The sequence below is a fragment of the Bufo bufo genome, chromosome 4 (assembly GCF_905171765.1).
Source record: "Bufo bufo chromosome 4, aBufBuf1.1, whole genome shotgun sequence".
Taxonomy (NCBI): domain Eukaryota; kingdom Metazoa; phylum Chordata; class Amphibia; order Anura; family Bufonidae; genus Bufo; species Bufo bufo.
In genome coordinates, this window is record NC_053392.1 from 5,866,313 (window position 1) to 5,891,544 (window position 25,232).

The 25,232-nt window shown below is 45.4% G+C and overlaps 1 protein-coding gene across 1 annotated transcript in view; it reads left to right on the top strand.

The window, feature by feature from the left end:
* Positions 1-25,232, top strand: part of LOC120997426 (zinc finger protein OZF-like) — a 53,905-nt gene that overhangs the window by 19,812 nt on the left and 8,861 nt on the right. The window lies entirely within an intron of this gene.

Below are 25,232 nucleotides of genomic sequence, written 5' to 3' on the forward strand. Positions count from 1 at the left end.
TTCAGACTCCCTTCAAGCCGAACTCTCCTCCATCCGACAGCAGATCCTAAAAATACTTGACCAAAAATCCCTTTGTCTCAGAGACAAAGTCAAACGCGGTTACTATGAGTTTGGGGATAAGTGTGGTAAATGGCTGGCGAAAGCCTTACACCCACGTGCCCCTCTCACACATATTCCCTCGTTAAATGTGGGTTCGAAAGGTAGGATTCATGCTCCACTTGAAATCGCACATGAATTTCAGACATACTACTCCAACCTATATAATCTAGACCAAATTCACACAACTTCTCTTAGATCATCGTCTCCCGACGCACAAAATTACCTATCTCAATTTGGGCCCCCACGTCTCCCAGATGATGCGTCTTCTGGCATGGAGGATGATTTCTCCTCCCCGTAACTCCTGTCAGTCATTAAAGATCTCAAAAACGGGAAGAGTCCCGGCCCAAATGGACTGACCGCACGTTTTTACAAATACTTTAAAGACGACCTGACCCCCCTACTCCTAGAAGCATTCAATTCATATTCTGATACATGTCTTTTCCCATCTCAATCCCTTCAGGCTCACATCACAGTTATCCCCAAACCGGACAAAGACCATTCCCTCTGCTCAAACTATAGACCCATTTCCCTCCTCAACATAGACTTAAAAATATTTGCTAAAATATTAGCTTTAAGATTGCACCCCCACATACCAAACTGTATTCATAGAGAGCAGGTGGGCTTCGTCCCAGGAAGAGAGGCCCGCGACAACACCATTAAATCTATAAGCCTGATCTCTAAAGCTAAACAACTTAAGATCCCTTTATGCTTGCTTTCGGTTGATGCAGAAAAGGCCTTCGACAGGGTCAGTTGGCACTTTCTGGAGAGAACCTTAACTCATATTGGCTTGGGTTCCAAAATGATACATAGAATCATGGCATTATACACCGGTCCCACTGCCTGGGTACGTGTCAACGGTACACTGTCGGACCCCTTTCCTATCTCAAACGGAACACGCCAGGGGTGTCCCCTCTCCCCGTTTCTCTACATATTAGTTATGGAATCCCTAGCTAACGCTCTGCGAGCCAACGACTCGATTAAAGGTCTTCATATTGGCGATGAAGAACATAAACTCTCATTGTTTGCCGAAGACCTCTTGTTATACCTATCATCACCTAGAATTGGACTCCCTTCGGTGCTGAAGGAATTTCAGATTTTTGGATCATTGTCCAACTTTAAAGTTAATATTCAAAAATCTGAACTTCTAAATATCACCCTCCCACCCAGAGATGTCGCCACCCTCAAGGATTCATTCTCGTTTAAATGGTCCCCAAATACACTTAAACACCTGGGAACATTCATATCACCAGATCCTTCCCACTTGTTCAAGCTCAACTATCTACCCTTACTCCATACCATCGAAAATAGCCTTCGATCCTGGTCGACCTTAAACGTCTCCTGTTTTGGTAGAATAAATACCTTGAAAATGGACGTCCTGCCCAGGCTCCTCTATCTATTTCAGACGATCCCTTGTCGGGTTCCCTTTTCTTATTTCACTCGACTCAGGAGACTAGCTTCTCGTTTTGTATGGGGTAGGTCCAGGGCCAGACTGAACTACAACCTAATGACTAGATCAAAGAGCCAAGGAGGCACTGGTTTACCCAACTTCCTATCATATTACAGAGCGGCGATCGCCAACTGCATAATTGATCTCACACACAATCTTGACAGGAAACTATGGGTCGAATTAGAACATGCCCTGGCCCCAGGCCTAATTCCAGGCGTCTTCTGGTTCCAGAAAATCACCTTGATCCAAACACCCATCCAACGACTCTCGCCTTTCCTATCCTCCATAGTGGATATCTGGATTGAGTTTTGTTCTAAGGTTAGCTAGCCACGATTCCTGGTCCACTCACAAACCTATCTGGACATCCATCACTACCATCCACGCTTTCGGCCCTACCATCTTTCGGGTCACAAACCAAGCCCCAGGTCAGGGTCAAGGACATACATTCCGCCAGGGGGATAATGGATCTTAAAGACATGGGGCACCTCATTCCCGATTCACCCGGACGTTGGTTTCATTATCTCCAATTACGCAATTTCACTAGATCTCTGGCACCCGGTCCGCAACTCCAATCCTCCTTATCCGAATTTGAGAAAATATGTCTAGCTACCTCTGCGCCTGGGCATCCTATATCTCTCATATATGCCATACTGAATTCGGGAGAGATCGGGGATGATACGAAGGAGTTCCCTGCTCCGGTTAAGAAAATTATACAATCCGGGGAGAATGATCTGGGATGCTCCCTCCCACATGACCAGTGGAGGAGATCTCTATTATTCACTCATAAGTCCTCGATATCCTGTAAGATACAGGAACTCAATTATAAGATCTGGTCTGGATGGTATAGGACCCCGGTTAAGCTTCACCAGTTTTACCCCTCCGTACCGGACACATGCTGGAGGTGCCTGAGCTCTAGAGGCACCATGTTACACATTTGGTGGGATTGTCCAGGGGTTGCCCCCTTATGGCGAGATATATTCTCACTCCATGATCATCTCTATTTGACCCATACCCCTCCATCTCCCCAGTTAGCTCTCCTTTCAGCTTACCCAGGTAGAACAAATTTGGTTAAAAAATGCATTCTTAGATTCTATATTATAGCAATGCGCCAAATCATACCTCGGGCATGGCTCTCAACAGAAAGCCTTCTTAGAGTTACATGGGTAAAGGCTCTAGATTGTCTTGCACGACTGGAGGAGTTGGGTGCTGAGGACCAGGGAACTGGCGCTACACACTCTAGACAATGCGAATCCTGGTACCAGTTCCGGGCATCGGCTGATTTCTCAGGTTGGTTGACCTCAGGTACCTTTACTTAATGTACTCATATTAGTTCTACTGCTTTGAACTCTTGTCTGGACTACTAGTACACCCCCTTCCACCCCCCTCCTTTCCTGTTTCTCCTGTCTGTCTTCCTGTCTTGTCTCCCCCCTTCCACCATCCATCTTTAGATTGATGATTTATTGATTCATGTATGTACGAAAATATTGTACTCGAAAATGCAATCAACTTGTGATTCGATATATCTATTGTTTACTATGGTTTTCAATAAACACAAATTGAACCATAAAGGCTAGAGACATGTAGTAATGTCTGTTATACCTCAGGTAGGTGACATCAGATGCCGGGTGTTATAGATGACATTACTTCTACACTATAAAGGCTGGAGACATGTAGTAATGGCTGTTATACCTCAGGTAGGTGTCATCAGATGCCGGGTGTTATAGATGACATTACTTCTACACTATAAAGGCTGGAGACATGTAGTAATCGCTGTTATACCTCAGGTAGGTGACATCAGATGCCGGGTGTTATAGATGACATTACTACTACACTATAAAGGCTGGAGACATGTAGTAATGACTGTTATACCTCAGGTAGGTGACATCAGATGCCGGGTGTTATAGATGACATTACTACTACACTATAAAGGCTGGAGACATGTAGTAATGACTGTTATACCTCAGGTAGGTGACATCAGATGCCGGGTGTTATAGATGACATTACTTCTACAGTATAAAGGCTGGAGACATGTAGTAATGGCTGTTATACCTCAGGTAGGTGTCATCAGATGCCGGGTGTTATAGATGACATTACTTCTACACTATAAAGGCTGGAGACATGTAGTAATGGCTGTTATACCTCAGGTAGGTGACATCAGATGCCGGGTGTTATAGATGACATTACTTCTACAGTATAAAGGCTGGAGACATGTAGTAATGGCTGTTATACCTCAGGTAGGTGTCATCAGATGCCGGGTGTTATAGATGACATTACTTCTACACTATAAAGGCTGGAGACATGTAGTAATGGCTGTTATACCTCAGGTAGGTGACATCAGATGCCGGGTGTTATAGATGACATTACTACTACACTATAAAGGCTGGAGACATGTAGTAATGGCTGTTATACCTCAGGTAGGTGACATCAGATGCCGGGTGTTATAGATGACATTACTTCTACACTATAAAGGCTGGAGACATGTAGTAATGGCTGTTATACCTCAGGTAGGTGTCATCAGATGCCGGGTGTTATAGATGACATTACTTCTACACTATAAAGGCTGGAGACATGTAGTAATGGCTGTTATACCTCAGGTAGGTGACATCAGATGCCGGGTGTTATAGATGACATTATTTCTACACTATAAAGGCTGGAGACATGTAGTAATGGCTGTTATACCTCAGGTAGGTGTCATCAGATGCCAGGTGTTATAGATGACATTACTTCTACACTATAAAGGCTGGAGACATGTAGTAATGGCTGTTATACCTCAGGTAGGTGACATCAGATGCCGGGTGTTATAGATGACATTACTTCTACACTATAAAGGCTGGAGACATGTAGTAATGGCTGTTATACCTCAGGTAGGTGTCTTCAGATGCTGGGTGTTATAGGTGACATTACTTCTACACTATAAAGGCTGGAGACTTGTAGTAATGGCTGTTATACCTCAGGTAGGTGTCATCAGATGCCGGGTGTTATAGATGACATTACTTCTACACTATAAAGGCTGGAGACATGTAGTAATGGCTGTTATACCTCAGGTAGGTGACATCAGATGCCGGGTGTTATAGATGATATTACTACTACACTATAAAGGCTGGAGACATGTAGTAATGGCTGTTATACCTCAGGTAGGTGACATCAGATGCCGGGTGTTATAGATGACATTACTTCTACACTATAAAGGCTGGAGACATGTAGTAATGGCTGTTATACCTCAGGTAGGTGTCATCAGATGCCGGGTGTTATAGATGACATTACTTCTACACTATAAAGGCTGGAGACATGTAGTAATGGCTGTTATACCTCAGGTAGGTGACATCAGATGCCGGGTGTTATAGATGACATTATTTCTACACTATAAAGGCTGGAGACATGTAGTAATGGCTGTTATACCTCAGGTAGGTGTCATCAGATGCCAGGTGTTATAGATGACATTACTTCTACACTATAAAGGCTGGAGACATGTAGTAATGGCTGTTATACCTCAGGTAGGTGACATCAGATGCCGGGTGTTATAGATGACATTACTTCTACACTATAAAGGCTGGAGACTTGTAGTAATGGCTGTTATACCTCAGGTAGGTGTCTTCAGATGCTGGGTGTTATAGGTGACATTACTTCTACACTATAAAGGCTGGAGACTTGTAGTAATGGCTGTTATTATGAATGATCAGATTGTCACATTTTTTATGTTATACCCAGAAACTTAAAGGCTATGGACACCTTTGGGGGCATATTGTACTTGAGCTAAAAAAAAATAATTTTCAATTGGTTTATTTTAAATTTGGAGTCCTTTTCTCTGTACAGAGCTGAGATGCTCTACTGGCAGGATATGAATTTTCTCTCTGCTCCGTCAGGCAGGGAGGTGACTGGCTCCTTATCTCTGACATTATAGACACTCATTATCGATCAGTTCTTATCTTACTGATAGCCTCTAAGGCCTGTATTGCACCAACAGATTATCTGACCATTCATTGGTTAGATGGCCTATTACACACACAGATCTTTTGTTATACACACCAACTATTGGTCTCATTGGACAGATATCGGGTCAAATAATCTATTGGTGTAATACAGGCCTTAGTAATTTAGAGATCTGGATTATTAGATGACCAGCACAAGTACCAGTCACACAGCTAGAAAAACAGTTAACCCTTTGTGACAGAACGGCTCAATATTTTTACTAAAGACCAATTGAAAAAATGATTTTAGCCCCAAATGAGTAAAATGTAATCATAAAAAAATTGTCCCCATACATAGTCTTTAAATGTATTTTTATGTGATCGACCAACACAAAGTACAAGTCTGTGTGAGGTTTCTCTGCAGAAACGTCTGTGAACAGCAATTCTCAAGTCTTGTCACAGACAAGACTAAACCCTTCCATTGTAGCACTGGCTGGATGTTTAGGGTTGTTGTAGGATATGATATGTATGAGGAGAGGGCTGAGCGAGCTGAAGTTTAAAAGGGGAGTTATACCCTGTGGTTTATATACTTGATGGGTTACCTGAAATGCTCTTATTTTGTTGTAGAGCTAAGACCAAGGGGAGAGAGTGTTCCTCAAGAAACCTGCCCCCGCATGGCTTACACCATTGTATAAGCAGTGAGTGGATAAGGTTATGGAGGAAGAATCCCCATCTCTCAGTGAGAACATTAGACGTGATTAGGATGGAAGTATCTACTTCTTTTAAAGCTTTTGATAGAATCTTCCACATTATCTGGGAAGTTGGCAGCTTCTATTACTGTATCCGACTTTGCCTCCTCTGATGAGGAACTCCACTTCCTCTTCTGACTATGAACTGTTCTTCAGAAGACAAGGACAAGGTCGGACTGGGAACTTAAAGTGGCACTGGAAAAAAAACTAAAAGTGGCCCCATGTTGTAGGCAGGTCCAAATGAACAGAAGACGGAGCAACACGAGTAGACGGGATCAACAATACCATAGTGCAAAATACCTTCCCAGCAGAACCAAATAACACAATGTAGTAGAGTTGTTGCGATACCAATTTTTTGATTCTGTTTCGATACCATGAAAAAGTATTGCGATACTCGATACCATTTGATACCACGCGAAAAAAATAAACCAAAAAAGCCACGTGCATTCCGCATTTTAAAAAATTGCGAATCGCGCAGTTTTTATTTATTTTTTTCTGTTCCGGCGTTCACCGCATAGATTTTTTTTTATACTTTAATAGTTTGGACTTTTCTGACGTGGCGATATGTAATATGTTTATTATTTATACATTTTATATGTGAAATTGGGAAACGGGGGTGATTCATACTTAATATTTTGGTGTTTTATATTTTTTTCCTTTTTTTTTTTATTTTTTACACTTTTTATTTAATAACTATTTCCCCCCTTAGGGGCCAGAACCTGGGATCTTTCATCCCTTGTCCTATTCACTCTGATAGAGCTCTATCAGGGTGAATAGGACTTCACACTGTCCCTGCTGCCCTGTGCTCTGTGCACACAGCATCAGGGATGTTACCATGGCAGCCAGGGCTTCAGTAGCGTCCTGGCTGCCATGGTAACCGATCGGAGCCCCAGGATTACACTGCTGGGGCTCCGATCAGAAGCTGCCACTGCACCACCAATGAGGGGGAGGGGAGAGGACCTTGTGGCCACTGCCACCAACGATTTTAATACTGGGGGGTTGACAGGGGCCGGCGCACTGTGCCACCAATGATTTTAATGGGATGGGGGGTTGAGGGGGGTCACACTGCACCACCAATGATAATTACCCCTTAATACAGGAGGCGGGTACTGGCAGATCAGCGGCAGTTAACCCTCCTGTATTATGTGTTAAAGACGTGGGTCCATTCTTTCAGTATTAGGCTACACAGAGCGGCTCCCAGCGATGTCCCAGCACTCACCATTATTCCTGGGCGCCGCTCCGTTCGCCTGCTGTGCCCCATTACTGTCTCCTCTCCTGCTCCATATCATGCTAATTATTATCGGAGCGATGGGGAGGAGACATCAGCTTCACTAGTGGGCGTTCCTTCTCCCTGGCTGTAGTGCTGTCCAATCGCAGCGCAGGAAGAAGGAACGCCCACAAGAAGCTGATGTTTCCCCCCCATCCCTCCGATAGTAATCAGCATGTGGAGCAGGAGAGGAGACAGTAATGGGGCACAGCAGGCGAACGGAGCGGTGCCCAGGAATAATAGTGAGTGCTGGGACATCGCTGGGCGCCGCTCTGTGTAGGAAAAGTCGTGTATCATTGGTGGCGCAGTGCGCCCGCCCCTCTCTTCTCATTGGTGGCAGCGGTAGCACAGGGGGAAGGGAGGACAGCTTCCTTCTCCCCGTGCTGCTGAGGGAACATGAGCGCGCTGAGAGCAGTGTGCTGACTGTGCTCATGTTCAGAGATACTAGACTGTGCAGCAGCGCAGCCCAGTATCGAAAAAATGGAAATCCCAGTGGCCATCAATAGCTACCATCTTCTGCCCTCCTCCTCCAGTCATCTATGGAGCAGGGGGCTTAGGAGGTGGGGTGCGGGCCATAGCAGATGAATTCAGGAGGCCATGTGCGGTCGCTGGCTGGGTACCAGAGTACCTGATTCTCACAGCATTAATTACTGTTGAGACCTCATTATATACCCGGTCAGCAGCAGAGAGGAGAACTTGAGTGGCACCCTGGGGCCTCGGCCCACCGGGAAATTTCCCTGTAGGCTCTATGGCCAATCTGCCCCTGGACAGGGATACTCTGATGATAACTGGGGGATTTCTTTGTAGGAGCCAGTCAAACTTAAAAAAAAGTCTAATCAACAAAGACGCAGGATCACCGGGCCTGAGAAAAAGGGGCACTCTGCTTTTTTCCCTAGGCTTGTGAAAACATTTTGGCAAGCTGTTAGATGAGAAGCAAAGTAAAGCATGGTTACCACCTTCAGTCCCTGCCCCAGAAAAATAAAAAATCTCAGATTTACATGCAAATTCAGAAAGTGCTTCTGCAGTAAACAAGGAGGTCTTTTCTCTATTGGAAAGTTCTGAAAACTTATGGTTACTTTTATATGATTAGAAACCTCAGGGAGATGAATCCGTACCTGGCGTGTAAGGAAGTTCAGGATGGAGTCCATCCAATCCACAATCAAGTATCGTTTCAAAGACTGTGTGATGGGCACAATAGTAATGAAAGATGCTTAGTATCACGTGCCGATTCTCCATTTTCAATATCGGGCCCTATCGTTTTCGAGTCTGCCAAGCCCCCAGAGTGTTCGCGGGGAGACCCGTGTAGCTCTTTGACTAGACCACCATAAAAAGGCATATTGGCGGTCATTGGGTTTAAGAGGTTTTCAGGTTTAATGTTTCCTCCGCTCCAGATAAATAGCATGGGATGCATTTAAGGCTTTTGTTGGGGGTTTGGGTTAAAGGGGTTCTCCAGGCTTTTACTATAAATATCAGATCAGCGGTGGTCCAACGCTTGGCACCCTCGCCAATCAGCTGTATGAAGGGAAGGCGCGTGCACTGCGCACATGCCGTCTCCCTTCCTGTTCACCGCTGCTGCTGTCTATGGCAAAGCTCTCCTGTGAGCGGCGTCACATCTCCTGTACTTTATTTCACACCATCAACACAGATCCATCTTCAATATCTTTTCTTACGCGTTTCGATCATAACGTCTTAGTCACAGCCGGGGTTACACTAATAAATGCCATCTTTACATAATGTCCAGTCTGAGACTCCCAGCATGCACCTCTCACTATGGGGTGAGCGCCGGCCCCTGTGGTTACCAAACCTTACTGAAAACAGATGGAATTGGAAACCTGAGCATGGTGGGAGAGTCACTCCTGAAGTGTTAGTAGGTGAGCGATGGTGGGATGTTATGTCCGTCAGTACGCCTCTCCTTCCTCTTCTTGTGCCTAAAAAGGCCCCAACATTGGGACAGCAAAAAAATAAAATATTGCACATACTTAGTGTGACTGGTTCTCATAAGTGTGGACACAATATCTGCAAAACTTGCAGGTTTTTGGAAGTGGTGCATTTTTTTAAGACAATAGTTTTTTTTATTGGGTTTTTGAAGTAATCAAAACATTACACAAAGTCCGTAAAACATCTTAGTAGTATTGTGCATCGCTTAATATACATCAAGTACATGTGCAAAAGTTTTTCTACGTTAATGAGATACCAATAATAGTAGTTCTATTTACGATTTATAAACTACAACCAACTTGTTTCATGGAAGAGAAACGTAAAAGAATAAAACCTTCAAACTAGGAATTCTCAGCGATCTCGAGTTGTTGGAAAATATCAAGAGCTTCATTGGCTAGGTATTACTGCATAAGTAGACGTTAGCCAAGATCTCCAAGAGGTCTCAAAGCGTGAATAAGTATGGTTCATATAGGCAATCATTTTTTTGTATGCACAAGAAGTATTTACCAAGTCAACCACCTCTCCTAATCGGGGGACTGTTGAGGGTTTCCAGTACCTCGTTATGACTAGCTCGATGACAACAGAATGTGAGCCATAACTATGCGTGCTTTAATCGGGAAGTTTGATATGTCATGAAATAATAAAGCCAATTCTGGGGATGGACTGGTCTGGACTCCAGTGAGAGAGTAAAGCTATCGTCCCAGATGTTTTGGAGCTTGGGGCATGACCAGAGGGTGTGTAGGAGGGATCCTCTCTACCCGCAGCCTTTCCAACATAGGTCGGAAGTGCCCGGGTAAATATGGCTCAATCTATCCAGGATGAGATACCATCTGAGCATCGTCTTGATAGCTGCTTCATAGTGGGAGACACAGGTAATTGATGCGGAAATGAAAGAGTGAGGATGTCCAGCTAAGATCTGAGAATGTTTTACCTAATTCCTTTTCCCATGAGAGGAAGGGGGTTGACTTGGCAAATTTGTGTTTGGATTCAAGCATATCATAAATATGCCTTAAGCTATTTGGCGAGGGGCCTTTTGGTATTCCAAAGATCTAGAATCTCTTTGCATGTCACTACCATAAGGGAGTCGCTGTTTTGAAAGAAATGTCTCATTCTAAGATACATGTAAAAATCCTCGTGAGGTATTTGGTATTGTTCATGTATAGAAGGGAATTGCTTAAGTTGGGAGGAATCAAAAAGTTGTGATACCTGAGCGAGACCCCTATTTACCCAGTTAGCAACCTCTAAGCCAGGAATAAAGAAAGTAAGTGTCTCCAATGGAGCATATGAGTGGAGGGAAAGCTTGATTTGGAAGTTTTGGAGTGGATTCTCCGCAGTGATGTCGAAATACGAAGAAAGCTCGGGAGGACTCCAAGTGGGAGTGTATGATCCAGAGTGGCAATGAGCAGAGCCTCTAAATTATGGCCTGGAGAAACAACTGATTCTATGTGGAGCCAGTGTTGTTGCACATCTCCTTTCCACCATTCTTTCATAAAGCTCATGTGGGTGGCAAAGTTGTAATCATATATGTTAGGGAGCCCTGGACCGCCCGCCTTTCTATGCTTCGTCAGTAGTTTAAGTGCAATCCGAGGTCTCTTGGGAGTTCAAATGAACTTATTTAATAATCTGTTAATGCAACTAAAAAAGGCCTGCGGTATCAGGGTAGGAACTGTTCTGAACTTGTATAATATCTTAGGGAGAGTTAACATCTGGAAGGTCGCTATGCGGCCCACCCAGGATATTTCTTGTTTGCTGTATTGGGCGAGATCTGTTTCCACCTCTTTTAGTAATTGGCACAATATAGTTGTTTGGTTGTTTTGGTGACCTTTGTGCTTAGATATTGGACCTGTTCAATTTGCCAGTCTAGGTTGAAACTGGATTGTAATTTTAACAGGGAAGAGGTCTTTATATTAATGGGGAGGGCTTGGGATTTCTGCTCATTGACTTTGTAATAGGAGCGTTCTCCAAATTGGCGAATAATCTCTATTACTGTAGGTAATAATTGATCTGGGGAGCTGAGAGTATGACATTGTCTGCATATAGAGAGAGTTTGTGGGTTCCTCCGCCTATGGCTATCCCTTTTATTTGGTCGGAGAGGCGGATAGCTTGTGCTAGAGGTTCGATGGACATGATAAATATGAGGGGGAAAAGGGGGCAACCCTGTAGATTAGTAATTGTAAATGAGGAGGACAAGGTATCATTGACATATTCAAGGGCCGAGGGGTTGCTATATAAGGCTTTCACTGCCCCCAGGAAAGGGCCACAGAGTCCCATTATCTGGAGCACAGAGAATGCGAAAGACCAATTAATGCGGTCAAATGCCTTTTCGGCATAAAGGGTCACCAAGACCTGACCTCTCGATGTAGTCTACAATATTCATGACTCTTCTAGTCTTCCCTATAATTTGTCTACCTTGGATGAAGCCTGATTGGTCAGTTAATCAAGGACGGTAGAATGGGTGCTAAGCGGTTAGCCAGGGCTTTAGCATACATTTTTATTTTGGTGTTTAGTAAAGAGCTAGGTCTGAAGTTTTGTGGAGAGTCAGGGGATTTACCTTGTTTTGGGATGATCACTATGACTGCGGAGAGCATTTCTGCTGGGAAGATACCCATTTCGAATCCCATCTGGAGGGCCTCGCGTAAGTAAGGAAGAAGGATTTTTAATAACAATTTGATAGTCCATCAGGCCCAGGGGCTTTGTGAATTGGAAGGAAGGTTATGACCTTTTGAAGTTCTGTTTCAGTGAGTGGAGTCCCCAATAATTCTGCTTGTTCTGCGGGAACTGTCGGGAGGTGGAGGCTATTCAGAAAGGCCTTGATTAGAGTTGAGGGAACCCAAACTGTAAAGTTTGGGTTCGTACCGAACTTTAGGTTTTTCGGCACCCGGACCCGAACCCGAACATTTACGTAAAAGTTCGGGTTCGGCGTTGTTTTTTTTTTTTATGGCGCTTTTTGAAAGGCTGCAAAGCAGCAAATCAACAAGCGTCATACTACTTGCCCCAAGAGGCAATCACAGCCATGCCTACTATTGGCATGGCTGTGATTGGCCAACTGCAGCATGTGACCCAGCCTCTATTTAAGCTGGAGTCACGTAGCGCCGCCCGTCACTCTGCTCGGATTAGTGTAGGGATAGGCTGCAGCTGCTGTGAGGGAGAGATCAGGGAGAAATCTTATGAAGAATTGCTTCTTTACTCAGCGATCTACAGCAAATGTGTTTTGTGGGTGCAGTGCACAATTGTTTTAAGCCTGCCCTGAGCCAACTACTACTGAAAACGAACTTTTTGTTCCCCTTCAGTTAGTCAATATCAATAAATAATAAGCAGCCATTTTATGCAACGATAGTGCACCAGCACAGGATATCTGCAAGTCCAGAAATACTGCTTTGAGACACTGGGGTTAACCACTTTCCGTCTGCCCATAGGATATAAACGTCCTATGGGTGGATCTCTATTTCTGAACGCACGTTTTAAAACGTCCGTTCAGAAAGTGCAGCTGCACGCTAATCGTGCAGCTGCTGATCGGGTTGCCCGCTGTCAGTGACAGCAGGGCAACCCAGAGAGAAGGCAGGGACAGTTCCCAGGTGTCCCTGCCTTCTGGATCGCTGCATACACAGCGCTCACCGAGCGCTGTGTATGCAGAGCAGGAAGCGCTATGCGTATTAGGCCACAAATACGGCTTTTTGCTTACTGAGGCATACTGGGGTGAAAAAAAAACATCTGTTTCATATAGTGCACATCTAGGATTATACGTACATAAGTGACTGTGAAATTTAGGCCACAAATACGGCTTTGTGCTTACTGGGGTTAAAAACCCTCTGATATACTGCACATCTGGAATTAGATGTGCATAAGTTACTGTGAAATTTAGGCCACAAATACCGCTGTCATATAGAGTTAAAAAAAAAAAGAATTGAGTGCAATACCGTAGGGTTTTTATTGGCGCTTAATTATTTTTAACAGACTTAACCACTTTTTACTTTGCTTTGTGAACGTTAACTATGAGGCAAACATCTAATAAGGGACGCGGTCGTGGTGTTGGTGGAGCCTCTGGTGCAGGAAGAGGACGTGGCCGCTCTGCCACAGCTACACGTCCTACTGAACCTACTACCTCAGGTCCCAGTAGCCGCCAGAATCTACAGTGATATTTGGTCGGGCCTAATGCCGTTCTAAGGATGGTAAGGCCTGAGCAAGTACAGGCGCTAGTCGATTGGGTGGCCAACAGTGGATACAGCAACTCCCACCCAGTCTTCTGCAGAAAGCGCACAGGTGGCGCCTGAAACCCATGCCCATCAGTCTGTCACATCACCCCCGTGCATATCAGGGAACATGTCTGAGCCTCAAGTCTCTGCTGGCAGGGTTTCCCAAGGGCATCCACCTAGCCCTTCCCCAGGGGTGGAAGACATAGAATGCACTGACGCACAAACACTTATGTTTCCTGATGAGGACATGGGAATACCACCTCAGCACGTCTCTGATGATGACGAAACACAGGTGCCAACTGCTGCAGACCGAAAAGGAGGTCAGGGAGGCAGACTGGGTGGAAGACGATGCAGGGGACGATGAGGTCCTAGACCCCACATGGAATGAAGGTCGTGCCACTGATTTTCAGAGTTCGGAGGAAGAGGCAGTGGTGAGACCGAGCCAACAGCGTAGCAAAAGAGGGAGCAGGGTGCAAAAGCAGAGCAGCCGTCGCCAAAACAGTTCGCCTGCTACTGGCCACCGTCACCAGGGACCGAGCACACCAAAGGCAGCTTCAAGGAGTTCCCTGGCATGGCACTTCTTCACACAATGTGCTGACGACAAGACCCGAGTAGTTTGCACGCTGTGCCATCAGAGCCTGAAGCGAGGCATTAACGTTCTGAACCTTAGCACAACCTGCATGACCAGGCATCTACATGCGTGACACGGGCTGCAGTGGAGTAAGCGCCTTCAAAACCAAGAAAGTGCTCAGGCCCCTCCTGCTCCCTCTTCTGCTGCTGCCTCGGCCTCTTCCTCCGCCTCTGGAGGAATGTTGGCACCTGCCGCCCAGCAAACATGGGATGTACCACCAACACCACCACCTCCGTCACCAAGCATCTCCACAATGTCACACGGAAGCGTTCAGCTCTCCATCTCACAAACCTTGGAGAGAAAGCGTAAATTCCCACCTAGACACCCTCGATCCCTGGCCCTGAATGCCAGCATTTCTAAACTACTGGCCTATGAAATGCTGTCATTCAGGCTGGTGGAGACGGACAGCTTCAAACAGCTCATGTGGCTTGCTGTCCCACAGTACGTCGTTCCCAGCCGCCACTACTTCTCCAGGAGAGCCGTGCCCTCCCTGCACAACCAAGTATCGGGTAAAATCAAGTGTGCACTGCGCAACGCCATCTGTGGCAAGGTCCACCTAACCACAGATACGTGGACCAGTAAGCAGGGCCAGGGACGCTATATCTCCCTAACTGCACACTGGGTAAATGTAGTGGCGGCTGGGCCCCAGGCGGAGAGCTGTTTGGCGCACGTCCTTCTGCCGCCCAGGATTGCAGGTCATCATTCGTTGCCTCCTCTTACTACTCGGCTTCCTCCTCCTCTTCTACCACCTCCTCATCCGGTCAGCGACAGACCTTCACCACCAACTTCAGCACAGCCAGGGGTAAACGTCAGAAGGCCGTTCTGAAACTGATGTGTTTGGGGGACAGGCCCCACACCGCGCAGGAGTTGTGGTGGGGTATAGAACAACAGACCGACGAGTGGTTGCTGCCAGTGAGCCTCAAGTCCGGCCTGGTGGTGTGCGATAATGGGCGAAATCTCGTTGCAGCTTTGGGACTAGCCGGTTTGACGCACATCCCTTGCCTGGCGCATGTGCTGAATTTGGTGGTGGAGAAATTCATTCACAACTACCCCGACATGTCAGAGCTGCTGCATAAAGTGCAGGCTGTCTGTGCGCGCTTCCGGCGTTCTCATCCTGCCGCCGCTCGGCTGTCTACTCTACAGCGTAACTTCGGCCTTCCTGCTCACTGCCTCATATGTGACGTACCCACCAGGTGGAACTCCACCTTGCACATGCTGGAGAGACTGTGCGAGCAGCAGCAGGCTATAGTGGAGTTTCAGCTGCAGCACGCATGGGTGAGTCGCACTGCGGAACAGCACCACTTCACCACCAATGACTGGGCCTCCATGCGAGACCTGTGTGCCCTGTTGCACTGTTTCGAGTACTCCACCAACATGGCCAGTGCCGATAACGCCGTTCTCAGCGTTACTATCCCACTTCTATGTCTCCTTGAGAAAACACTTAGGGCGATGATGGAAGAGGATGTGGTCCAGGAGGAGGAAGAGGGGTCATCTCTAACACTTTCAGGCCAGTCTTTTAGAAGTGGCTCAGAGGGAGGTTTTTTGCAACAGCAGAGGCCAGGTACAAATTTGGCCAGCCAGGGCCCACTACTGGAGGATGGGGATGAAGCATGTTCACAGCGGGGTGGCATCCAACGCAGCTCGGGCCCATCACTGGTGCGTGGCTAGGGGGATACGGAGGACGCAGACGATACGCCGCCCACAGAGGACAGGTTGTCCTTACCTCTGGGCAGCCTGGCACACATGAGCGACTACATGCTGCAGTGCCTGCGCAACGACAGCAGAGTTGCCCACATTTTAACGTGTGCTGACTACTGGGTGGCCATCCTGCTGGATCCCCGTTACAAATGTGCCGTCCTTAATTCCCTCACTGGAGCATGATCGGAAGATGCGCGACTATAGGCGCACGCTGGTAGACGCGCTCCTGAGAGCATTCCCGACTGACGCCGGGGGACTAGTGGAAGCACAAGGCGAAGGCAGGGGAGGAGGAAGAGGTCGCCAACGCAGCTGTGTCAGCGCCAGCACCTCAGAAGGCAGGGTTGGCATGGCCGACATGTGGAAAAGCTTTGTCACCTCGCCGCAACAACCTACCCCAACTGCTGATATGGAGCGTGTTAGCAGGAAGCCGCATTTGAACAACATGGTGGAACAGTACCTGTGCACACGACTACACGTACTGACTGATGGTTCTGCCCCATTCAACTTCTGGGTCTCCAAATTGTCCACATGGCCAGAGCTTGCCCTGTATACCTTGGAGGTGCTGGCCTGCCCTGCAGCCAGTGTACTCTCTGAACGTGTATTTAGCACGGCAGGAGGCGTCATTACAGACAGACGCAGCCGCCTGTCCACAGCCAACGTGGACAAGATCACTTTCATTAAAATGAACCAGGCCTGGATCCCACAAGACTTGTCTGTACCTTGTGCAGAATACACAGTTCTAACAGCCTCAACCATCCATCCTTGTACTCAAGTGCACTTATTCCTTTTTTTTTTTTATATGTCCCTATATTTTGCATATGTAAAAATGCTAAATAACACACATCTGTGTTGGCTACCTATTCCTCCTTCGCCGCCGCTTCCACCTAGACCGCCATGTGAGCCTACACCGCCACATCCACCCATTCACCGCCTCCTCAACCTCTTCCTCCTACATCATTCCTAATTTTTATTTTTTGAAGGTCTTATATGGTTTTTTAAATTAATTTCCCTATCCACGTTTGTTTGCAGAACAGTTGCCATGCTCTTAAGCACATTTTGCTGCCTTTTGCAGCCCTCTAGCTATTTCCAGGGCTATTTTAGAGCCATTTTAGTGGCCAAAAGTTCGTGTCCCCATTGACTTCAATGGGGTTCGGGTTCAAGTTCGGGTCCCGTACCCGAACTTTTTTTTTTTAAGTTCGGCCGAACCCGAACATCCAGGTGTTCAACTTTAGCGTTGATATCACCGAAGGGGCTTGGAATAGGATTTGTGGGCGGGCTCAGATTGTAAAGAGAGGAGTAATAGTCCGTGAAACTATCATCTATGCCTTGTGGATCCATGACTTTAGAGCCGTCTAAAGGTGACTTTTTATAAGGGATTCTGGATTTGGTTCTTTGGGATTTTACTCGTTGAGCCAACAGTTTACCAGCTTTGTTATTTTGCGAGTAATATCTAGCTTTGACTTTTTGTAAGTTCCGCTCATATCTATATAGAAGGCAGTCTTTAACTCCTTAAAAAACCACCTCCGGACCGCCTAACGCAGGATCGCGTTCCGGAGGTGGCAGCGCTGCGCAGAGTCACGCATATACGTGTCATCTCGCGAGACTTCCTGTGAACGCGCGCACACAGGCGCGCGCGCTCACAGGAACGGAAGGTAAGAGAGTGGATCTCCAGCCTGCCAGCGGCGATCGTTCGCTGGCAGGCTGGAGATGTGTTTTTTTTAACCCCTAACAGGTATATTAGACGCTGTTTTGATAACAGCGTCTAATATACCTGCTACCTGGTCCTCTGGTGGTCCCCTTTGTTTGGATCGACCACCAGAGGACACAGGCAGCTCAGTAAAGTAGCACCAAGCACCACTACACTACACCCCCCCCGTCACTTATTAACCCCTTATTAGCCCCTGATCACCCCATATAGACTCCCTGATCACCCCCCTGTCATTGATTACCCCCCTGTCATTGATCAACCCCCTGTAAAGCTCCATTCAGATGTCCGCATGATTTTTACGGATCCACTGATAGATGGATCGGATCCGCAAAACACATACAGGCGTCTCCCTGGAGCCTTCCAGGGGGGGTGATCACCCCATATAGACTCCCTGATCACCCCCCTGTCATTGATCCCCCCCCCCCCCCTGTCATGCTGCTTTCAGATGTCCGTATGATTTTTACGGATCCACGGATACATGGATCGGATCCGCAAAACACATACGGACATCTGAATGGAGCCTTACAGGGGCGTGATCAATGACAGGGGGGTGATCAGAGAGTCTATATGGGGTGATCACCCCCCTGTCATTGATCACCACCCCTGTCATTGATCACCCCCCTGTCATTGATCACCCCCCTGTCATTGATCACCCCGCTGTCATTGATCACCCCTCTGTAAGGCTCCATTCAGACATTTTTTTGGCCCAAGTTAGCGGAATTATTATTTTTTTTTCTTACAAAGTCTCATATTCCACTAACTTGTGTCAAAAAATAAAATCTCACATGAACTCACCATACCCCTCACGGAATCCAAATGCGTAAAATTTTTTAGACATTTATATTCCAGACTTCTTCTCACGCTTTAGGGCCCCTAGAATGCCAGGGCAGTATAAATACCCCACATGTGACCCCATTTCGGAAAGAAGACACCCCCAGGTATTCCGTGAGGGGCATATTGAGTCCATGAAAGATTGAAATTTTTGTCCCAAGTTAGCGGAACGGGAGACTTTGTGAGAAAAAAATAAAAAATATCAATTTCCGCTAACTTGTGCCAAAAAAAAAAAATTTCGATGAACTCGCCATGCCCCTCATTGAATACCTTGGGGTGTCTTCTTTCCAAAATGGGGTCACTTGTGGGGTATTTATACTGCCCTGGCATTCTAGGGGCCCCAAAGCGTGAGAAGAAGTCTGGTATCCAAATGTCTAAAAATACCCTCCTAAAAGGAATTTGGGCACCTTTGCGCATCTAGGCTGCAAAAAAGTGTCACACATCTGGTATCGCCGTACTCAGGAGAAGTTGGGGAATGTGTTTTGGGGTGTCATTTTACATATACCCATGCTGGGTGAGAGAAATATCTTGGTCAAATGCCAACTTTGTATAAAAAAATGGGAAAAGTTGTCTTTTGCCAAGATATTTCTCTCACCCAGCATGGGTATATGTAAAATGACACCCCAAAACACATTGCCCAACTTCTCCTGAGTACGGAGATACCAGATGTGTGACACTTTTTTGCAGCCTAGGTGGGCAAAGGGGCCCACATTCCAAAGAGCACCTTTAGGATTTCACAGGTCATTTTTTACAGAATTTGATTTCAAACTCCTTACCACACATTTGGGCCCCTAGAATGCCAGGGCAGTATAACTACCCCACAAGTGACCCCATTTTGGAAAGAAGAGACCCCAAGGTATTCGCTGATGGGCATAGTGAGTTCATGGAAGTTTTTATTTTTTGTCACAAGTTAGTGGAATATGAGACTTTGTATGAAAAAAAAAAAATCATCAATTTCCACTAACTTGTGACAAAAAATAAAAAATTCTAGGAACTCGCCATGCCCCTCATTGAATACCTTGGGGTGTCTTCTTTCCAAAATGGGGTCACTTGTGGGGTAGTTATACTGCCCTGGCATTTTCCAGGGGCCCTAATGTGTGGTAAGTAGGTAAATGACCTGTGAAATCCGAAAGGTGCTCTTTGGAATATGGGCCCCTTTGCCCACCTAGGCTGCAAAAAAGTGTCACACATATGGTATTGCCGTACTCAGGAGAAGTTGGGCAATGTTTTTCGGGGTGTCATTTTACATATACCCATGCTGGGTGAGAGAAATATCTTGGCAAAAGACAACTTTTCCCATTTTTTTTATACAAAGTTGGCATTTGACCAAGATATTTATCTCACCCAGCATGGGTATATGTAAAAAGACACCCCAAAACACATTCCTCAACTTCTCCTGAATACAGAGATACCAGATGTGTGACACTTTTTTGCAGCCTAGGTGGGCAAAGGGGCCCATATTCCAAAGAGCACCTTTCGGATTTCACTGGTCATTTTTTACAGAATTTGATTTCAAACTCCTTACCACACATTAGGGCCCCTAGAATGAAAGGGCAGTATAACTACCCCACAAGTGACCCCATTTTGGAAAGAAGAGACCCCAAGGTATTTCGTGATGGGCAAAGTGAATTCATAGAACTTTTTATTTTTTGTCACAAGTTAGTGGAATATGAGACTTTGTAAGAAAAAAAAAATCAAAAAAAAAAATCATCATTTTCCGCTAACTTGTGACAAAAAATAAAAAGTTCTATGAACTCACTATGCCCATCAGCGAATACCTTAGGGTGTGTACTTTCCGAAATGGGGTCATTTGTGGGGTGTTTGTACTGTCTGGCCATTGTAGAACCTCAGGAAACATGACAGGTGCTCAGAAAGTCAGAGCTGCTTCAAAAAGCGGAAATTCACATTTTTGTACCATAGTTTGTAAACGCTATAACTTTTACCCAAACCATTTTTTTTTTACCCAAACATTTTTTTTTTATCAAAGACATGTAGAACAATAAATTTAGAGCAAAATTTATATATGGATCTCGTTTTTTTTGCAAAATTTTACAACTGAAAGTGAAAAATGTCATTTTTTTGCAAAAAAAATCGTTAAATTTCGATTAATAACAAAAAAAGTAAAAATGTCAGCAGCAATGAAATACCACCAAATGAAAGCTCTATTAGTGAGAAGAAAAGGAGGTAAAATTCATTTGGGTGGTAAGTTGCATGACCGAGCAATAAACCGTGAAAGTAGTGTAGGTCAGAAGTGTAAAAAGTGGCCTGGTCTTTCAGGGTGTTTAAGCTAGGGGGGCTGAGGAGGTTAAGGACCGGGCTCATTTTCACCTTAAGGACCCGGCCATTTTTTGCAAATCTGACCAGTGTCACTTTATGTGTGATAACTTTAAAATGCATTGACTTATCCAGGCCATTCTGAGATTGTTTGTTTTTTTCATCACATATTGTACTTCATGACACTTGTAAAATGGAGTCAAAAAAATTCATTTTTATTTATAAAAAAAATACCAAATTTACCAAAAATCGGGAAAAATTTGCATTAAGTACCAGGACATCATGGCGTACCTGTACGCCCTGTGTCCGTAACAGGTTAAATTGGAGCCTGAGGTCTCTCGGGTTGTTTGAGTATAGGGGGGTAATCTTATTTCTCCTCTCAAGATCTTCTTTTTTGGTCAACAGCTCTGAGATCTTTTTATCCCTGCATTTTTTAGCCGCAGAAGCCAATTTAATAAAAAATCCTCTCATAAGTGCTTTATGGGCCGACCATAACGAAAAGGGGGATGACACTGACCCAATATTATGTCGGAAATACTCCTGCCATGCAGCTATCGGCTCTGTATAATGTGCCACTAGAAAGGTGTTGTTATGCCAGAGAGAGTGGTGGGTGGAGGAATTGGGTCTCTTGCAGTGATAGAGTAAATGCTGCGTGATCTGACCATTTTATCACTCCTATGGAGGTTTCTAAAACTTTCGGAAGTAATGATCTGGAGAGCAGAAACAGATCTATGCGGGAGTAGTTCCGATGGGCAACAGAAGAAGGTGTAGTCCCTCTCCTGTGGGTGCTGTATGCGCCAAATATCATAGAATTCCTCTGAAGAGATCTATCGTTGGAGGGATTAAAGTTTATGCCTGGAGGAGGCTGAGGAATCTAGGTCTGGATCGGGAGTTAAATTGAAATCTTCACAGAGAAGAAGTTGACCCTGTCTGACTTTATCAATTTTCCTGAGGAGCTTGTTCAGAAAGCTAATTTGATGGGAATTAGGGGCAATAACGCCACCACAGTGTAATGGACGTTATTAATGAGGCATACCTGTATGATGTATCTGCCCGCCTCATCTACAATTTTCGAGATAGGGGTGAATGCGAGTGTATCTCTGAAAGCTAAAAGAACTCCCCTCCGTTTTTTTGGTAAAATGTGATTGAATAATTATCAGAAATTTGGGGTGGCGAATTCAGTAACTTTCTTGCGCTACTATATGAGTTTCTTGGGCACAAAGTATGTTGCATTTAAAGTCTAGGTCCTCCTTCCACATAAAGGATCTCTTCGGGGGGCTTTTAAGGCCCTTTACATTTAGTGATACAAGCTTAATAACCATTGTACATACAAGAGAAGCTAAACATTACATTAACCAGGTTGTCCAGGGTAGGAGACTTGGCCCTAGTGATGTCGGGAGCAACTCTTTGGTATCTTTGGAGAACATCCAGTAGCTGGGAAAAGGTGGGAGAAAACTGAAAAACATATAAAGGACAACAATATAACAGAAAACAGAGAAATCTCTTTGTTGTAGGGTAAAGTCAATTCCGTGTAGTCAGGAGCCACAAACTTCTTGACTTCTGGATGTAGCAGCTATATACACCCAAGTAGAACGGATAGGCAGGCTTCAATGTTTGGTGCCTCTTCCAGACTCCACCAAGCGCCATTCCTCAGAAAGATGGTGGGGGTCTGGAGGTTTCTCTTTCTGGTAGTCAGTAACTTCAATCTTCCAAGAAGATAGGAGAGATCTGCCAGCATCCACTGAACTGATGGTATGCCAAACGCCATCTTTGTTTATTAATAGCTTAACTAGGAACCCCCCAGCGATATGCGATTTTATGATCTCTTAACCCCAGCGTGGCAGGGGCCAGTTGGCGATTTTGTTTCAATGTGGCAGCCAAAAGATTAGCGAATAGCTTGATGGTATGGTAAGGGCCGGCAGGGTACCCTTTTTTCTGGACGCCTCTAGTAGCTGTTCCTTTATGTGAAAATAATGAATCCTCGCCAGCACGTCTCTCGGGATAGAGGCTGGGAGATGGCTGGGTCTTGGAACCCTGTGGGCCCTATCAATAACCAGGTCTTGAGCTGTGAGAGTCGGTATGAGGGCCTGAAATAACAAGCAGAGATATTGTTTGAGGTCTTCATTAGGGATATCCTGGGATTCTTCTAAACTTTATATTGTTTCTGCGGGATCTGTTTTACAAATCATTGAGCTTAGCCTTTATTTTCTCTACCTCTTATGACATTTCAGTATGTGCATCCAATTGATTGTTATGGGAGGACGCAAACCCTCCCATTTTATTTTCAATATGGTACACCCTGGGAAGAAGGCCTTGGATGGTGGCCTGAATAGGGGAGATCAAAGCTTGTAGATCAGCGTGTAGGGATTTGCTGACTTCAATTAGCTTCTCTTTAAAGGGGTTGTCCAAGTTACGGAAAAAAAATAATAATATAGCACTGTAAATCTGATGGTCAGTGATATATAACTAATGTGAAGGTCAGCTCCATAGTAGTAGGCACAGCAGTCAGAGACAGTGACACAATGGCACAGTTCACACAGGGGTTTGCCTGTTTTCTTTATTCTCATCCACAAACAAATATAAGGCCTTTACATTCAGGCAAAGATGCAAAATAAATTCCTGCTCGGCTGAGCACTAACTAAACATAAAATTACCCTTTCTATACGGGCGGCCTACTACCAGCCACACGACACAATTCAAAATAAACTCAGTGTCCTTTTTGTTGCTTTAGCAGACTTCAGCAGCAATGGTGAAAGCCAGTCAGTTCAACCAGTTCCCACCCAGACATGCTCATAGTGCAAACCTTCATAGCCCAGAAATGAGCTGAGCTCCATCACCTGGCTGAGAGCTCTATATGAAACCTGTTCTGGACAGGAAGGGAATGAGGAGCCCCGCTACCAACCTGCATCCTCATTCCATTAAAATCCAGGCCCAACAACACCATTTACCAAAGTCCTCAGCAAACTATGTTTTGCTAAGGCAGACCATCTTTTCCTGGATTTCTGATATCTCACCCAGGTTTCCTAGTTGAGATATCCACCTCCTGTAGTGTAGTACATGGTATATGAAAGAAACCTAGGCGAAATATAACTATTCTCTACTACTTTTCCAGTTACTCTCTCACACTAAGCTAAGCAAGTTTTAAGCAAAAAAATATCTATTTCCTCATTTCCCTGGTTCTCTTCTGGCCCATTGTTTACTTGCAACAACAACCATCTGTGCCCCTCCCCCTGTAGTGCTAAGAGAGTGAATACAAGTACTGCCCTGAGTGATGTCTGCCAGCTGGGAGACTCAGCAGCATATTGTATGTGTAGGACTACAAGTCCCAGCTGTACAATGACACTGCTGATACACACAGGATCTTCCCCCTACCTGCAATGCTCTGCGGAACTTCTCTTTCAGCTCCTGTGCGCAGCATTTGTCTCCTCACTGCCTGCAGCTACACAGTAAACACTTGTCTGTGCAGCTGAAGGGGTTAAGAATCCTGGGAGAGAGCAATAAGCAGCAGCTGGCAGTGCAGGGGGGCGTGGCCAGCACAGTGAAGTCTCGTGTACAGATCTCTCGGGCTTGTGCACGAACATCAGAGCAGGGAGAGAAGCTGACATCATAGTTCATGTGACCCTCAGTGAAATCTGAGAAACCAGCCACTGGAGATAAAGTGAGTTAATTGGAAAGCTGTTACATTTGCCTAGTTAGAAACCTACAGTCGTGGCCAAAAGTTTTGAGAATGACACAAATATTAGTTTTCACAAAGTTTGCTGCTAAACTGCTTTTAGATCTTTGTTTCAGTTGTTTCTGTGATGTAGTGAAATATAATTACACACACTTCATACGTTTCAAAGGCTTTTATCGACAATTACATGACATTTATGCAAAGAGTCAGTATTTGCAGTGTTGGCCCTTCTTGTTCAGGACCTCTGCAATTCGACTGGGCATGCTCTCAATCAACTTCTGGGCCAATTCCTGACTGATAGCAACCCATTCTTTCATAATCACTTCTTGGAGTTTGTCAGAATTAGTGGGCTTTTGTTTGTCCACCCGCCTCTTGAGGATTGACCACAAGTTCTCAATGGGATTAAGATCTGGGGAGTTTCCAGGCCATGGACCCAAAATGTCAACGTTTTGGTCCCCGAGCCACTTAGTTATCACTTTTGCCTTATGGCACGGTGCTCCATCGTGCTGGAAAATGCATTGTTCTTCACCAAACTGTTGTTGGATTGTTGGAAGAAGTTGCTGTTGGAGGGTGTTTTGGTGCCATTCTTTATTCATGGCTGTGTTTTGGGGCAAAATTGTGAGTGAGCCCACTCCCTTGGATGAAAAGCAACCCCACACATGAATGGTCTCAGGATGCTTTACTGTTGACACAGGACTGATGGTAGCGCTCACCTTTTCTTCTCCGGACAAGCCTTTTTCCAGATGCCCCAAACAATCGGAAAGAGGCTTCATCGGAGAATATGACTTTGCCCCAGTCCTCAGCAGTCCATTCACC